General features: G+C 40.7%; 1 long non-coding RNA gene across 1 annotated transcript; it reads left to right on the top strand.

Annotated features, from left to right (window-relative positions):
* The first annotated feature begins 1,026 nt into the window (after positions 1-1,026).
* LOC142080253 (uncharacterized) lies at positions 1,027-6,377 on the top strand. Its single transcript, XR_012672909.1, has 3 exons — positions 1,027-1,159; positions 5,514-5,605; positions 6,294-6,377. It is a non-coding gene; the product is annotated as an uncharacterized LOC142080253 (long non-coding RNA).
* Positions 6,378-12,875: the final 6,498 nt, after the last annotated feature.

Genomic DNA, 12,875 nt, shown 5'->3' on the forward strand with positions numbered 1-12,875 from the left:
ACTTTTATTATTATTTTGCTTAAAACTGCAAGTGAAAAATTCTATTGGCAGATTAGAATCAAAGTCATCACCTTTAAAACAAAAGGCAATTTTGTGTCCCAAATTCAATGCCTGAATGAAGTTCAGCTTTGGGAAGTTTTCTTTGCCATTTCCTGAAAAATAAAACTAAGCATTTTATAAATCATCTGACATTCCAACAGTATGCTGTTTTCTGACTTCAGATGACTCATTGTCATATTCATTTGTTAGCTTGTTCATCTATTAAATGTAACATGCTCTATAACAAGTGACCCATTTCATTTTCAGTTCTAATTTTGCCGTTTTGGAGCCTCCTAGTCCAATTTTTTCCTAGTCTGAGTGCCAAAGGTTAACATCTTACAATTAGACATCTAAACAGAAGTGGGCCATAGTGACTGGTAAATGAGCAAAGCAATTATAATTGTGCAGCTTTAAGCATTTCTTCTACTAACTTGCTGTAAATAAAAACTTTCCTCAAAAGTTTCAAGACAGTTCAGTTCTGAGCTAATACTAATTATAAAAGTTATTCCCAAATTCAAATAATTCTGAAGTTATGAGTAACAAGACAATTACCATAGAACTCTATAGAAATGTAAATTTTTTAGGTGTTTTGCTCAAATTAGAACACCTTCTGATTAGACATAGACACAGAATATAAGCATAAAACACATTCTTATATCAGATGTTCTTGCTGATTAGTACATCTTGATTAACACATATTGATGGAATGTGACCATTGACGCCAATACAAAACATACACTTTAATAGTGTTCAAGATTGTTGATGTCTGGCAAGCTCTATAACTGCTTTAATATTTTATAGTAATAGTATTGCATTGATTTCTTTTAGATATTTTCCTCCTCTTTATCGAGCTTGTGGACCTACTACAGCTTCTTTGCTACTTGTGTCCAATGCCTTTCAAGATCTGTGTGCCTTTCCTCTCATTCTACACATTTGTTTTTCAGGTCTTCCCCCTCTCTTCCAAGAAGGCCAGTGTAAATAAACGATTTCTGAGGCCATAAAGGCTGTGTAAAATGTCTGAATGACAAAGTAATGAACACTCTTTGTGACTGGAGTCAGCACAAGTATTTATTGCTAAGCAACAAAGACTGATGTCAACGAGTTTTGCCAAATGCAGATGGTGAGTAGGTTTGTTGAAAAAATGAAATCACTCTAACATAACTCTTTGCAGCAGATTCGAATATAATAGAAATAAAATGCACTCAACTGGTCAGAGTGAAGGGCTCCACAGAGAGGAATGAGGTTAGTTTAATAGTTTCTGCTGGCTTGGCCTGTATTTTAGGGAGTTGCTTATATGTGAGAGTATTCCTAACCTATCTCAGCAAGACTTAAGGAAGGAAAAACATCTGCAAAGCTTCTCTAAAGTGCCTGCCTTCTCAAACGCTGTCGTTCAGAATGTTATTGAGAACAAAGGAAAGACATAATACATCATACCTGGATGGCAGAGAGGGGGTGTTTGGAAATTGCAAGTACAACCTCACTGGTCACTTTAGTCTTTTACAGCGCAAACAATTTCTAGTCCTGTTCAGCAAATGCCTTTGTCTTCTTTCTCTGAACGACTCACCAGGTGTGACTGGTGGGCTGAGATTGGTGATTATGTCACTGCAAAGTTGAATGTGTGCGCTACGGGGAATGTCCACCAAACTCCTTTTATCCCTGTTTGAGACCAGATCTGCCACAGTGGAGAACACGCTCATTTATCTGCTTTGAGCACACTGATGAAAACATGGTAATCTTTACGCATATCCTTTAGGCAGAGCTCACTGTCAAAATCAGATGCAAATTTTCCTTATTCCCATAGAGAGCGGACAAAAGCAGATCTCAGTCCCAAGCCATGAGAAGTCCTGCTTCTCTGCAGGGATGGTATGCTTGGTCTGAAGAACATGAAACCAAATGGCTGTCAGTTAGCACTTAAAGACTATGCTGGAGGCAATCTGCTCTGGTTCAGTCAATCAAACTGCTAAAATAATTCGCTATAACTCACCTCAGGTGCAACTTGCTCCAGGAAGCAGCTACCTCCTTCCCTGGAAGACCTCTCACCCACATACCTTGCTCACCCTCCCAGAAACAACCTGCTTGTACTCAGCTTAGAAGATCAGTTCTGCTGCCCAACTCCCAGGTGTCCCTCATTTTCTGTGTACAGATACCCAATGCTCAGCCCAGGATTCCTGCTCCTTGGCCCTAAACTGGATGATATGGAAAGACAGGCACCCCATGTTCTCAGCCTCCACAGCAAGTGAGTCACCTTTGCTGGCCTATACCAATAGTTATGTTGGTGCAGGGCCTGGAATAGTAGCCTGTAGTAGGATAAGTACACAAAATAGTGTGATGATGGCAATAAACGCACATGCGTGCACACACACGCACAAAACCAACCCTACCTCTTGTTATAGCAAGTGGTTTAATTTGCTCCAAAGTAAAGATGTTGCACCTCGGGCAACTCATTAAACAAGTCTCTTGCATCTGAATGAAAAATGTAACGTGTATGAAAGTTACTATCTTAACTTGAGTGAAAGAAAGATCAGCCAGAGCTCATGTGGGGCTCAGCTGGGAAAAATTATTTTACTTGAAGCTATTTTTATTTCTCTTAGTTGTGTAAGGCAACCAGCCATATCATATCATACAGCCACAGCAGAAAGACATGAGTGGCTGCTTAAAGTTAGGTAAATTCACCTAATAAAACATTAACCAGTTTTGAATAGTGATTGCATTTGGAAAAACTTTTAGGAAAGATTGTATTTTTTTGTCCCTTACTTTGCTGCTTTGATGTGTTGTCGGTATTTTGGGCTTTTGAAGGGTTTGGATCATTCAGGTTCAGTTTTGCTGAGTTTTGTAAATGTTCATAAGCTAGTGAGAATAAATGTTTTTTCAGAGTTTGAGTTATTCACAGATTGTTCACTTTTACAGCTCACTACTGGATATTTGCCCACATGGTATGTTTCTGGTGTCTGATCAGGCAAGCAAAAATCCTAAACAGCAAAAATGGTGAACTGGTGAAAGCGGTAGTGACAAATGCGTGCTAGCTAATACAACCTGATAATTGATTTCTTGGGATTTTTGGATTTGAAGATATTTTCAGGAACACTCAGCCATTTAAATATTTAGGATATAGTGAGAAATATCAGCTGGGCAATGGAAATTTAATTTAAATTTCAGCTGTTTAATTGCAAACATCTTTATGAATCTGTTTGGATTGGGGGGAAACTCCTGTTTTTTCCAACAGTCCTATTCACTGTGCCTTTTCTCCTGATCACCAGGCATGTACACAAAGCCACAAAATTCTGTTTTCTCCATCTCTAATGCACTGCTGAGATATTTAGCGCTCATGTCATTTAGTCTTAAAAGCTATTAATGCACTTGGTAAAGATGAAAAGCGAAATAGGAAATCTTGTCAAGCCTACTGAAAGCTGTAGTCAGTCTTTTTTAATAAATGTTTTTCAGAAACTCAGTTTTGTCTGTGATAAATGCACTTTTCCAAGTGTAGCACTGTAGATTTAGTACTTAGAAAAATCTGTTGACAGCAGCTGGATTCTGAACTCTTTATTTATCTGCAAAACATCCAGAGTAGACGCAGAGACAGCATAAACTTTTCAACCCCATCAAAGTTTGTTGCCCTTGAACTGATCAGACCATCTGTAGATGAGACAGGACACTTCTGTTTCCACGTCCATTCAGCTGTCAGCCTTTCCGCTGAGCCTGGCAACAAGGGCTTGAATTAGTGTCAAAATATGATGGTGGGTATTAAATATTGAGCATTGTGGGCTTGGATCTTGAGTTCCCACATGCCACCTGAGTGGCTAGACTATAGAGTGTCCTTTGACCCAACAAGTAGGTACTGGTTGTTCTTAAGAAAAGGAATGACTCCACCAAGCCAGGTCTGGGGACACCGACTGCCCAGCCACCAGCAGCCCGGGGCATCCCCACTTGGCTGCGGGGGGGCACACGCTCATGACTCTGAAGTGGGCAGAACTTCCTCAGCCTGAGCCTCCACTTCCTAAATCCCAGACAATTTCTGCAGCTATGGGGCTCCTTGCAATGCTTGGGTTTCTCACCCAGCATGCCCAGTGTGCTCTCTGGTTTCAGCTCCTTCTGACTGTGAGAGGGCTGCAGGCAAAAGGGACACCCGACATGGGGCAAACTCTTTGCAACCAAGGAGTTACAAAGTCTGTTGTCACACAGGGTGCATCATAATGTCCCACTGAGTGTAGTCCTTCTGTAAAATAAGTTTATTGCAGCAAGTGCAGAGCCTCTTACTCTATCTTTCTTCCCAGGCACATTTCCTATAATTCGAAGCCTGCACCTCATGCATCTCAGTTGTAAGGGACATGAAATTCATACTCACGCTTAGGAGAACATTATCTAGCATTTTACACATAGTCTGCCCCTTAATTTTGACCGTAGTAAACTTGAATTAGAATAACAAAGGGCCTTAACAACTTTATGGAATATAGAGATTTGCTGTCATTGTGCTCTGAATTCTGAAATAACGGACCTAATTTCAATTTTTGAATCATGAGATTTTTAAAAGGCAAACCCTTCAGTCCTTAGGAAAAACTCCAAATTCAATTTATTATTATATTATTATTATTATTTTAAATAGACTTCAGCAATCAAGAGGTAAGTTGAGATGAATAACCAGTCTCAATTTACTAGCTTTCCTATGGTTATCCAAATCTAACATAGAACGAAGGTCTTTTAAATTGCAACCATCTATAATGTTAGTTGCAGTTTGAATTACACCATAGATTAGGCAACCCTTGTCTAATCAGATCCCCTTGTATTTGTGTGGTAATATTGCCCCACAGCCATTGTTCTCTGAGCAGATATACAGCTCTCTTTCAATCAAAAGCAGACATAGCAAAAGCCCTTTGAAAATCAAATCTTCCCCTCAGAGTAAGGTAGAGTCTGGAAAATTCCACTGAGTATGGAAAGAGCAAACTGCAGGGAACATCCTTCTTATGTCTTAATTGAGAACAATGTTGGTATATTATAGTACCCTTATAATAATCTAATATATTAAAAAACATTAAAATATTATGAGCTATTAAAGCCCTGATGCTGATTTGGTGTATGTATCTTTTGGCTGCCAGCCGGTATTGTCGAAATGCTGTGAAATGATCCCGTTCTGGTGTGAAGACGGAAAAGTTTGAAAGCCTTGTTCGATTCTGATTCTTTTTGTCCAGGATGTGTCTTACCCGCTATCCCATTAATAAGGGGGCTGCAATGCACACTGTAGTGTTACGAAATGTGACTGCATCTCCCTCAGAGAAAACGGGGAAGATCATTTGAGCATACAACTGTTAGCTGCTCCTGGCTGTGGCCCCAGAAGCCTTCTGGTAAATCTGACTTCAAAATTCAAACTTTCAGCTACGTCAAGATGTATCAAATGAAAGTGCATTTATTTGGCACCTTGGATGCGCTGTATATTGAATTGTCTGGTAACTCACTAACAAATTCATATCTTGTCTTTTTAGAGAGATGGAGGAAAACAACTGGCCTCAAAGGAACTACCTTTCAGAACAAGCACGTTTTCTCACTGTTTTCTTAGAGAAGGAAACAAGGAAAAGTAAGTAGAAGTAGATGGCATTTTATTTCAGAAAACCATCTCAGAATTATGTCATCTAAAAACTCGGTAACTCAGGTAACTTGCCTGCTACAGAATTTATGTTTGCTGTTAGGGCCATGAGCTCCCGTACGTATTGCTGTGAAAGGTTTGAGAGAAATGAAGTCAGGACATCGCACCAAAATCAGTGATATCTAATAATCAGTCACAACAAATATTTTCCATTATTTCTTATTGAAATCTTGCTTGACAGAGATCTAGAGATCTTCTTTGATTCTCAAGTCAGCTTCTGGAGGAAATAAAATACCATAAACAGAGATGGACGGTAGTATTGATCCTTATGGTGATGAAAATTAGGATACTGAAATGCCAGATATACTGAAATGCCAAAATTTTGATTGACTTTAAAGAACAAATTCTGGGGCTTTAAAACTTTTTAATTCAATCACATAAAAAGGTCAACAGAATTTAGCTGCTCTTTAAAAAAGGAAAAAGGACAAAAAACGTCGATGGGTCTTTTATACTTCCACAAGATTCAGCCTTTAAAAATATGCATCTTGCTTAATAATTAGGCAGCTATCTCATACTTTTATAAGTCATTTGTATGCTGACATACACAAATGGGTTTAAAGTCAATCTCTGTGTGTATGGGTGTGTATGATTTTCCTGTGTGTTTTCTCTACTTTCTCAGCACCCAGAACTTGGTCCCTCTGAAGCTGGGGCACGGAGCCACCCTCGCAAGAAGCAGAGAGCGAGGAGCCAGGCTTGCTGTCACCGGAGAGTAACTGCTGCTGCAGGAAGGACGTCCCATGAAATCACCGCCAGCCCTTCCCTGGTGGCAGCAGCCAGTTGGTTTTGCAAAGCTTAAGGGTGGGTGAAAGGAGCAGAAGGGCCATGGCTGTTTGGCCACCCTGGCACTGCCTGCTCTGCCTAAAGAAAGGAATGCTTTAAATTTTCGTACTGTGCTGAAAATTCTTTTCCCCCGGGTTTATAAAACATTAATTCGTATTTTTTATTTTACTTTTTTTTTTTTAATTTTAAATCAATAAGTAATCTAGGACTAGTCAGAGTCATCCCTGCTACCAAATAGGGACTCCAGGTAGCTTGCTGCGTGGTTCTACTAGCTCATGCAGAAAACGCTTCAGTACTTTGTGAAGAACAAAGACAAATATTCCAATTTCTTTAAGATTTCTATTGTTGTGCTGCCTACATTGCAGAAGTTAGTAAGACTATAAAGAAATAAGCTAAGCAGCTTCAGCTCAGGAAAGATCCAGAGAAACCTGAGGTGATGGTAATTTTATCCAAATGGTAATGTTATCCAAAACCAGCATGGGTGAATTCTGATGCGCTAGGGTACACAATTTGTTAAGACAAGATCTATTTTGTCCATTGATGTTAGAAAAAAATCTGGAGAAAAAATGCAGAATCTTAATATTCCTTTAATAATCTGAACTTCCCTATGACAATACCTGCAGACAGAAACAGCACATAGATGATTCTACAAAGCTCTTAACAATGTCACTAAACTCCCAGCACAAAAAAACTCCAGCAACTCTTTTAACAATAAGCATTATTCAGTGTGATGGTTCCAGTAACATATTTACTGAATGGCATGCCTGCTAATTCTGAAAAACATGTCCATATGAGACAAGAATAAAAGACATGACATACACAGTTTACATCAAAGCTTTTACAGGGGAGTAGCTGCTTCTATACTTGCCTGGAATTGTCTCAGCTAACAAAGCTTGGTAAGATGCTATAATGCTGTTTGCTGAGGCCGATTATGGTTTACATAATGATATAACCTTATTTCTGAATTTTGCACTCTCTTTATGGTGCCACAACAACAGCTAATTGTCTGCCTTCACAGAGTCACTGAAATACGAAAATCTCGAGTCCATCACCGCTCTCTGTCCTCCTGGGATGTAACCGTGCAATGGGAGACTGCTACACATGCTTAGTAGAAGCTTGTTGGGGTCCCATCACCCCAAAGTGATTCATCACCGTTGTGTCTGCTTTCAGTCAAAAGCCTATTTATCATGGTCAGATATTTGTATCGGACATGTTTGTCATATATCTAATGTTAGAGAATATATAGTAAGTTTAAGATACACTTCACCATGTCAGAGTCAAAAAGGGAGAAGGAATAGGGAGAGTTTTCTCTACTCATAGAAGCAAGGAGTTATTCATGAGCTAGTCAAGGACTTTGCTCTAGCAAGAGACATTTGCATCTCCAAGGAGCTGAAGTAAAAACACTTATTTTAATTAAGAAGAATGATCAGATGGTCTCTTAGATAATGAAGCAAAAGAATAAGTTTCAGGAAGAAAGATTACATCTGTCTGGGCTCCCTAGAATATTTCAAAGGAGAAATTTTTTATAAGAGAGAAAATTTTGTCCGAAGGAAGGAAAAAGTAAGTATACACTATAAGACTAGCTGACTCCTCAGGGTATGCTGCAGGCCTGCTCTTGCTGGGTATGCCCTGGCCATGTTCCAGCTCTGTGTTGGGAGATCTAGGTACCACCCAGGTCCTCTTCGGAGCTGTGGGTATGTCCCCTTGGACTGAGACAGATTAAGTAGTTTCTGAAGGCAGCACAGAAAAGGTCACCAAAAAGGCAATAGCATCACAGACATTAGCATTTACAAGTCTAGGACCACGTAAAACGACAAGGCTTCTGCCTCTCCTGAGAAAAGGAATCATTTGTGGGATAACAAATACTGCTGGGGTGAGAAAAAGCCCCTTTCCGGAGCAGCAGTCAAGAACCCCATTCCTCCTGTCCCCCAGTAGCAGGAGGATCAGCATGCCCAGACCCCAGAGCTGTCTTGCTATTGCTGCTCAGGCTCCACCTAACTTCCACAGTGGAAGAAACCAGGCTCCGCTCGCTCAACCTTGGGATGTCAAAATTAACGTCTACCTACTCGACTAATGAGCCTTGAGCTGGTGATTGAAAATGTATCAAGCATCCCTAGTTTCTCATTAAAAAGCCTGCTTTTGCAGATCTCAAACCATTTATGCAGCTCTTGTCTGCATTTTCTTCAGTTCTTCACTGTGCTTTTGAAGCGCAGGCAGCCTTCCAGTAGCAGCGGCGCTAATTCTGCAGACAGGATCATTACCGCCCCTCTGTCCCTCCACTGCCCATATAACCAAAGAGACTTTTCCATCACCTTGAAAGAGGATTAACCCCTTTTTCTTTGGTATCAGACAGGGCAATCATGCTTATTTTGGTAATTTATTGATACCTCACTTTCTTAAGTGCCACCTCGATCTGGGATATGGATGTATCCTATTTAAAAAGCCTTTTGTGTTTGTTTTGTTATTCTGGTGAAGCTAATGCTGCCAATCCCTTCCACCAGAGAGACAAAGCAGCAGCTTGCAGAGGGAAGACCAAAGCAGTGTAAAGGCTCAGCAGCTTCAAAGTGGGGCTGGTTAGCTCCACGACACCTGTGCCTGTTACAGAGATTGTTACAGAGTCCATTAGAACAGCAGTTCAGCTACTGTAGTGCTGCTTGCTGACTACAGTACGGTCAGAATTGCATCCCATCTAAATAAAAATACAACTATTTATAGCGGGGGCAAAAACAGGAACTGTGACAGGAATTCTCTTTATTTGCAGTTATATAAATAGCTAAGAGATAGGATACCGGGAGGTAGATACATATGAGAATATGTAGCTTGGTTCTTTGGGTTAAGGTCAATAAAACATGTACACTGCAAATAGTGCTGTCTGTGGATATCTTTGTATCAGCTCCAGTGCTTCCTCCGAGAGGTGAGAGGCTCTTCAGAGTATCTCAGGAGTCAAAAGCAGACAAAAGGTAACAAAGCAGGGCGGGGAGGACAGAGATGGTTAAAAGCAATTAGAAACTTCCCCGCTATTCAGGAACTCGACAAAAGTTTCTTGGAGCACAGCAAAACTCCCAGTAGGAACTGCTCTTTTCTACCTGGGAATGGATTTCTGAAAAGTTGAATAGCTCTGTAAAGATGGCTTCACAAGGTCAGAGGAATAAGAGATATCTCTAAGGAGAGCCCTGATATTCTGTCTTATCTCTACTTACTATACTTTGTGCTCAGGCAGTGTCTTCCCAAAATACTGCATGCCAACCCCAGAAAAGCAGCTCTGAAGACTATAGGAAGGATGTGCCTTTGGAACTCTACTGGCACATGCTGAATTCAGCATCTGCAGATAGCTTTTTTTCCCCGGCTAATTATCCATGAATTCTAAATTTAATCACCATCAAATATTTTCAGATTCTGATTAGCTCTCCTTCAAAATAATTTAAATTAAAAATGAGTCTAAGCACATACCTCTGGGGCCTGGGCAGGTGTCCTCCTACAGAACTTGTTTAAGAATAACCTTCCTTGGTGATTTAAGCTGACCCAGATGGCTTTCTGCTGAAATAGGCGCTCACATCATCTGTTGTGGCATCTTGACTTTAGGGGAGCCTACTTCACCTGAGGGCAGTACCTCCTACGGTGCTTCAAAAAGATCCCCAAGAGAAATGCCTCACTGGGTGCTTTAACACAAGTCATAGCCTTTTCACAATCAGCCACTGTTTAAATGAAAAATCACAGTAAAAAAAAAAAAAACTAACAAAAAAATACCCCACTGAAAAGTCTTGTGTGTGGATCCAGAAACACAGGACCTGAGGGCCAGAAGCACACATAGGATCAGACAATCCAGTAATTCAAAATCTGTACTTATAAAATATTTGGCCTGAAAGGTGGGTTCCTCAAAAACAGTATTTTAATCCCTCTAAATCTGGTTTATACCTCTACTGTCTTTGTTAATGATGCTTTAAATATTATCAACTTAAGCTATAAACTTCGTTTGTTCCAGTGAAACAGACACACAGAAGCTCCCATTCCTTCAAATCAGAAACGGGATTGGGCCATTTATATCTCTACAGAGATGATTCTATAGAGATGTGCAGGGAATTGGTTATTAAAAGGGGAACAGATTGATTAAGGATGCCAGTTTCTCTTTGTGGTTCAGGTTGGGTGAGAGTTAACGTAGCATATGGAGCTGACGTCCAGTTTCCAATTCACTTCATTGTTCCTGCTTACGCACTCGCAGCCCATTTGGATGTCAGACAGGATGCCAGAAATAGCAGTGAAGAGGAATCCCGCTCTCACCCCCGTGAACAGTCAAACAAAACAGCAGTCCAGGTTGCAGTCCTCCACAGGGACTTTACAGGAATAGGTGCTGTGATGCCCTTTTCACCTTTCTTGAGTCCCCTGATGCTGTGGTCCAGATGATCATGTTGTAGCTCTGCGTTGCCCATCGCAGTAGATGCAGTTGGCAGGCAATGCGTGTCATCCCCAAAGATAAAGCATAACGATATGTTCACCTCCTCTGTAGGCAGGAGCTGCAAGAGGAACACCACCTCGTTGTGTAGGCTAGTGCTGTTCAGTCTCCAAGCTGTAGATCCCTGTAGCTGTGGTGATTACTTCTAAGGGTTTCACAGAAAAATACCTAAGAAAGGCAAGCTTGTTGCCAATAGGTTTAAACTCAGTATACACAAATCAGAAAATTTGTAGCTTCTCCACTCCAAAAAAAAAGCTGAGAATCACTAAGCTAGGACTCCTCTCAGGGCAGAACAGCATTTCATTCTTTCATGACTTCAATACAAAAAGAAGAAAAAGGTATTGCAACTTTCCTGACACTATTGAACTTTCTGAACGAGCGATCAATAGGGTTTCAGACAGCTTCCTTGCCAACTGATCTCGCTGGGGAAGGAGGACGAACTACTGTTCCCACAGGCCTTCGACCCTACGCTGAAGGTCATGAGCAGGAGGATTGAGTCTGCTTTTCCCACCCCCATAGGATTTCCTGTCCCAGCACAAGCTGCTCCCCTTCTGCGCACTGCTCCTCTGCAATGCCTCTGGCTCTCTGCAGAGGAGAGGTAGATGCACGATCAGGCTGGGAGCAAATGGAAGCACGGCCCGTTTGCAGCCTTTGCTCATAGCCTCATGGAGCAGAGAGGCCTTGCAGATACTGCTGACCTAGCTTTGACAGGGTAGGAAAGTGGCAAAGATAGGAAAAAGTTCTGTCCATGCAGAACAGGGCACAAGGCTGTCATTGCAGATACCAAAATCCACAGTAGTATTGCCTCACGGCTCTGGTATCGTTTGAAGTTCCATGCCTTTGATACTATGGTGCTACTACAATATGTCCAACACCCATCATTAAGGCCACATCCAGAAGATGTCACTGCTGAAATGATATAACAGAACTTGAGAGATTAAATATTTCTTTTGAAAAAACAGTGAAATGTCTTCATAATTTTTTACTTTTGACGCTACTTTGTGCAGATGGCAGCACATATGGATATAAGGTAGATAGTTTCTTGAGGTATGAAACAGATTTTTGGTAGCATTACTATTAGGTGTGTTAGAGCAGTATCTAAGATCTCTATTTAAGAGACTTACATGCATAAGGAAAGAAACATTTGCTGAACAAGCTTATGTGCAACAGAGACAAGACAGGTAAAAGAAAAGTGCTGTTGCCTCCATGCTTTAGTCTCTTTAATCTTGGTGAAACCCACTCTTTACTCCAACATTTTAATCATTAGTGATCCATCTTCCAGTGCTGTCTACAATATCTAGATGAGATTCCTCTTCCCTACAACTTAATTTGCGCCTTTTGTGCTCCCCTCAAAATCCTTACAAGACAGCCTCCAATCATTTTCTTCATCAAATGGCAAAACTAGTATTTAACCCATCCTATTATTGTCTTCTCATCAGCAGCAGAATATTCTCACTTGGTGTCTGTAACTTGATCTTCTCCCAGTTAACCTCCTCCCTCTGAAATTGCTCCTGTAGCAGAGCTCTGAAGGTGCTTATTCATCTTCTCCATGACCCAGCACTCAGCAGAAACTTTGCAGTCTTATCCCCTCTATGCTTTTTGCCTGTAAATAAGCCATATTGGTAAATAAAAAATCATCTATTCTCTCTAGGTCAGTGACCAACAGATTTATTACCCATCCATAGACATCTCTCATTTAACTCAAAATAAACTAATAGTCTGTTGCACTGACATTTCCTCTTAGTGCTCTGACTTAAGACTTTAAGTGCAACATGTCCAAAGCAAAATCCTGTCTTTCTTCCCATTACCTTTAGGTTTACCACTGTGGGAAATGCCACAAAGACTTACGATCGGGATTCATCTTAGATTTGACCTCCTTATCCTTGCCTACCTTGCAATTCTCTCTGCATAACATTTCTTCACAGCTGAAACTTACAACCGCATCACTCACTACCTCATTACTTGCTTCCC

Source organism: Calonectris borealis, chromosome 3, assembly GCF_964195595.1.
Source record: "Calonectris borealis chromosome 3, bCalBor7.hap1.2, whole genome shotgun sequence".
Taxonomy (NCBI): domain Eukaryota; kingdom Metazoa; phylum Chordata; class Aves; order Procellariiformes; family Procellariidae; genus Calonectris; species Calonectris borealis.